This window comes from Schistocerca piceifrons, chromosome 8 (assembly GCF_021461385.2).
Source record: "Schistocerca piceifrons isolate TAMUIC-IGC-003096 chromosome 8, iqSchPice1.1, whole genome shotgun sequence".
Taxonomy (NCBI): Eukaryota; Metazoa; Arthropoda; class Insecta; order Orthoptera; family Acrididae; genus Schistocerca; species Schistocerca piceifrons.
In genome coordinates, this window is record NC_060145.1 from 302,376,291 (window position 1) to 302,382,290 (window position 6,000).

The window sequence follows — 6,000 nt, forward strand, 5'->3', positions numbered from 1 at the left end:
AGTTCTGTTTAAGTTGGTCACTGTCAATCTGCTACTCTAAGCGTGCAAATGGCATTTCTATCGTCTGACCTAACGGCAGAAGATAAACACGCCACGATAAGACCACGAGACATATTGCTGACAATCGCCTACTTCGTTAGAGCGGCAAGTCAAATAATCTGATGGTGTGTGAACCGAGGGTCTTACAGTATGCACACCACAGTACCCTTCATATTGGCGTTTGCGATGGAGATGTGTTCCAAGCACAGAGCTGTCACTGATTTTCTTTTGGCAGAAAGACTGAACATCGCAGGGATTCATAGGCCCTTGCAGAATGTCTGCAGAGACGTGGCAGAACGGCTCTGAGCACTATGGGACTTCTGAGGTCATCAGTCCCATAGAACTTAGAACTTTCACTGTACGCTAGGAAAAAATTATAGTCCGCAAATAATGTGTCGTTAGTAATTTTTTTCCTTCCTAGGCCGATCTTCTGGAGATATGGAAAATTACATTCTTCTAGAAATTTTTAATAGATATGTTTATATAATAAAGGATTGGAGACAGATGGCGTCCTTATTTTATTCCTTAGTTCACAGTCAATAAATCTTTGTTTATACTAATTTTAGCGTTACAGTCATTTAAGGACAGTTAACAAAATTAGGGGTACGTTATAGTCGATGAGTATTCCTCATAACTTTGTCCTCTTGGTGCGCACCACATTCATCCGATAATTTCATCTTACCTACCTCAAATGGTTCAAATGGCTCAGAGCACCATGGGACTTAACATCTGAGGTCATCAGTCCCCTAGAACTACTTAAACCTAACTAACCTAAGGAGATCACACACACCCATGCCCGAGGCAGGATTCGAACCTGCGACCGTAGCGGTCTCGCGGTTCCAGACTGTAGCGCCTGGAACCGCTTGGCCACCCTGGTCGGCAGAGACGTGGCAGCGACCAAAACAAAGTGAGTCGTTGGGCGAGGGGTCTGTCATCATCGCAACAAGGTCCCTCTAAGCTGTCCGATCTCCTACGTGCTGGCTGGCTGCTCACAGCTGTGATTCCAGCAATGTTGGAACGTGCGTACACTCTCATTCGAGGTGATCGACGGATCGCAATCAAACACATCGCTGCACAACCTGAGATCTCCATTGCTGACACACACGTCCACCAGATGGTTACTCCAAGGTACCCGCTGGATACCTAGTTACCTAACAGAAGTCCATAAAGATCAATGAATGACCATCCGTGTGGAATTGCTTGCGCGATGCGAGCCTGACCGTGACAATGTTTTGTAGAACATCGCCACTGGCTGGGTTGATCACTTTCAACTGGAAAAAAAACCGGCACTTCATGGAATTGTGCCACACCATCTCTCCTCCGAAGTAAAAGTTCAAAGCCGCAACCTCAGCCGCCTCTTTGACCCAATGAAGGAGGCACTCTGCAGGAAGCAGAATGTGGATGATGGTTAGGATATTGATGAAGCAAGACGTTGGCTCCGACATCGACCAGTGGAGGGCTACCATGCGGCCATACAGGCCCTCGCCGTAAAGTGGCGTAAGGTCGTCGCACTGAACGGAGGTTATGCTGAAAAATAGGATTTTGTAGCCAAAACAGTAGGGTCCAGTATGGTGTACTGGAATACCAAATAAAAAATGGGTTGCATTACTTACTGAACGCCCCTCGTAAATGAATCATACGAACAGCGGATAAAGCGGCATAGAGCGATATTTCGGAGGCTTGCTAGACAAACAAACGCAGATAGTTGGTAAAGAACTGTTAAGAGAATAGAATATAATTTGAGTGGGGCTCAAAAGTTTGTGTTCAAAATGTCCAAAAATTTTTGTAGTGAAGTTAGTGTCAAACCAAAGATATACATTTTACCAGGAAATGAATGGCAGCAACATTACAAGCAATTATCAATCAATGAGCCATACTATACCAGAATTGTGGCTGTTGGAGAATAGAATGCAATTAAATGACAGACTTGGAAAGTAGTTTAGAGGAGGCTGGGAACAGGAAGGCTACAACACGGGTGGAATAAATCTTGTAATTATAAAGTATGTCAGTATTTAATGGAAAAAGTCATCTGCGCAGTTCCTGCTTCATGGATGTAACAGGAATTATAAGTATATACACGAAAAAAGATGAAAAAGAATGCTCAAATTACAGAGTTATATCAACTTTAAATGCTGCTTATAAAATCTACTCATCAGTAATTAAAAGGACACTCAAGCCAAATGCAGAAAGCTTTTTATAAGATGTGCAATGTTGCTTTCGTAAAGATAAGTCCTGTGCAGATACGAGATATGTTTTAAAACAATTAATAGGAATAAGAAAAGAGTTCAATAGGCCACTATTTACACTATTTCTAGACTATGAGAAAGCCTGCAGTGAGGTTGGTAAGATGAAATTGTGGGATGAATGCAGTGCGCACAATGAAGGCAAAGTTATGAGAAATACTCATCGACTATAACGTACCCCTAATTTTGTTAACTGTCCTTAAATGACTGTAACACTAAAGTTAGTACAAACGAAGATTTATTGACTGTAAACTAAGGAATAAAATGTCATCGTCTGTCTCCAATCTTTTTGATAGAAATACATATATTACAAATTTCTAGAAGAATGTAATTTCAGTATCTCCAGAAGATCGGTCTAGGAAGGAAAAAATTTACTAATGTTATTTGCGGACTACAATTTTTTCCTAGCATACAACGAAAGCGCTTTACAAGAAAATGTCTTTAAATTGACTGTATTTTTACAATCTTATTAAATTGTTACATATTAAAATAAAACAAAAGTAAATTTAATGGAAGGGAAACGCAGAAAAGAGCAAAAATAGTGATAAAAATTAAAATAATACAAAAGGTAAATTCCTTTAAATATCAGTGAACAGAGGTAAAAGTACATAAAACTAATCGAGATGTTATTCAGAGTCTACAGAAATATAATGCCATAAATGGTTGTATATGGATTTATCTTGGTAGAACTACGAGAAAGGAGGTAACACGAAAATTAGATAATGTGGTGGCTAAGCTGCTCTTATGTATGGTAGCGAAAACTGGATCCTTAGAAAATGATGAAGTTTCTGAGGTCGCTTCTTGGATTAAGGCTAAGAGACAGACTGCAGAGTGAAGGTATAGGGTAATAACTAGATCTTAAAACAAGAAGAAGAGAAGAGATTAGACATTGAAAAAAAAAGGTATGATGACATTAAAAGAGCACCACTTGAATGCCTGCCATAGCAAGCATCACATTTCAACCAAACTCGAATACGACATACAAAAAGGTCAATGAAGAGAATTTTGAAATTACAGAAAAAGAAAGAAGAAGAGAATGAGAATGTAAAAAGTAGCGATACATTTGTTTACAAGTGCATTTTTCTATGTGAACACTGTCCAATGACGCTCTTTGAAACTAGATAAAAAGGATTCCTGATTTAAAAAAAAAGTGAGACACTCCAAAGACATGGTCGGAATATAACTTCGTCGATGTAGACACCGTCGGAAGTTTGTAAATGATTTAGAGCTGCAGTTCTCTGTGGCAGGTAGAGTCTGCGCAGGCAGCTGGTAGACGCGCAGGCGGTGGTTTTGCGCGGGGTGAGAGGTAGTGGTGGGGACTGTGGGCAGGTGCCGTCGGGGAAATGCCGAGCGCTGGAAGGGAAGTGACGTTCTATACTGAAGCCTACACTCACATTTTTTGTAAATATTAAGTAGAGCCCCTCCACGACCACGCCTGCATGGTGACCATTCAAAAAATCTGTCATCTCTGTTTTCGTTAGTATCTAAAACCAATTCGGCCAAAAATGCAGCGGCTTAGTTTCACCTGGCATGTTAACTGTTTGTAACTTTCAGAGAAGTGTGACGAGTGGCGATTTTTGAGTAAAACCTGCACATTTCTCTTGTTGTTATATTAAAATTTACTTTTTTGGACAAAACACACCAGAGTTTACGGTCTCACCTCGCTAACATGTTGTGCAGACGCAACTGCCAAAGAATTCTGAAACAGTGGTTTATTAAGTTTATGAAGTGAGGAACTGAAGAAACGTATGCTCAGTATCTTGTGAAAAATCGCGCACCCTCGGTATAAATTAAACGTTTAATGTCTTCTGTTTCTGTTGTTCCAAAAGCCACAGCATTTTTCGTTTCATCAACTATCAATGGCCCTTAAAAATATTCCTTCATCGAAAAAGTCTGTAGTTAGTGGAATAAACGGTAGATAATGAAATTCTGCATAGTAACCAAATGGCTCTGAGCACTATGGGACTTAACATCTATGGTTATCAGTCCCAAAGAACTTAGAACTACTTAAACCTAACTAACCTAAGGACAGCACACAACACCCAGTCATCACGAGGCAGAGAAAATCCCTGACCCCAGCGGGAATCGAACCTGGGAACCCGGGCCCGGGAAACGAGAACGCTACCGCACGACCACGAGCTGCTGCATAGTAACCATGAGGCAAAACACTATCCTCTTTGCGTGCTACCATTTGTCAAAATCTAATTTCGAAATTTCAAACCGTTTATGAAATATGAGGAATGTTGTGAATATTTCACTCTGGCTTTAGAGCTGCCGCGGCGCGATCGCAAATAAGTGTGATAAGTCAGATAAATTTTCTCGAGACTGGTGACGGATAGATACCTCTATCCAAATCTAAAGCAAATTTCATATGCAGTAACATATTATGTAATATTCACCAAACGCAAAGGAATAGCAACCCCTATTTTTCATTCCAAACTTTTTCGAAATTCGCGCATTTCCACGTTAACATCACAATAACTATGACTATTAACGAAATGGTAGGCACATCACCATGAACATGACATACACTCCTGGAAATTGAAATAAGAACACCGTGAATTCATTGTCCCAGGAAGGGGAAACTTTATTGACACATTCCTGGGGTCAGATACATCACATGATCACACTGACAGAACCACAGGCACATAGACACAGGCAACAGAGCATGCACAATGTCGGCACTAGTACAGTGCATATCCACCTTTCGCAGCAATGCAGGCAGCTATTCTCCCATGGAGACGATCGTAGAGATGCTGGATGTAGACCTGTGGAACGGCTTGCCATGCCATTTCCACCTGGCGCCTCAGTTGGACCAGCGTTCGTGCTGGACGTGCAGACCGCGTGAGACGACGCTTCATCCAGTCCCAAACATGCTTAATGGGGGACAGATCCGGAGATCTTGCTGGCCAGGGTAGTTGACTTACACCTTCTAGAGCCCGTTGGGTGGCACGGGATACATGCGGACGTGCATTGTCCTGTTGGAACAGCAAGTTCCCTTGCCGGTCTAGGAATGGTAGAACGATGGGTTCGATGAGGGTTTGGATGTACCGTGCACTATTCAGTGTCCCCTCGACGATCACCAGTGTGTACGGCCAGTGTAGGAGATCGCTCCCCACACCATGATGCCGGGTGTTGGCCCTGTGTGCCTCGGTCGTATGCAGTCCTGATTGTGGCGCTCACCTGCACGGCGCCAAACACGCATACGACCATCATTGGCACCAAGGCAGAAGCGACTCTCATCGCTGAAGACGACACGTCTCCATTCGTCCCTCCATTCACGCCTGTCGCGACACCACTGGAGGCGGGCTGCACGATGTTGGGGCGTGAGCGGAAGACGGCCTAACGGTGTGCGGGACCGTAGCCCAGCTTCATGGAGACGGTTGCGAATGGTCCTCGCCGATACCCCAGGAGCAACAGTGTCCCTAATTTGCTGGGAAGTGGCGGTGCGGTCCCCTACGGCACTGCGTAGGATCCTACGGTCTTGGCGTGCATCCGTGCGTCGCTGCGGTCCGGTTCCAGGTCGACGGGCACGTGCACCTTCCGCCGACCACTGGCGACAACATCGATGTACTGTGGAGACCTCACGCCCCACGTGTTGAGCAATTCGGCGGTACGTCCACCCGGCCTCCCGCATGCCCACTATACGCCCTCGCTCAAAGTCCGTCAACTGCACATACGGTTCACGTCCACGCTGTCGCGGCATGCTACCAGTGTT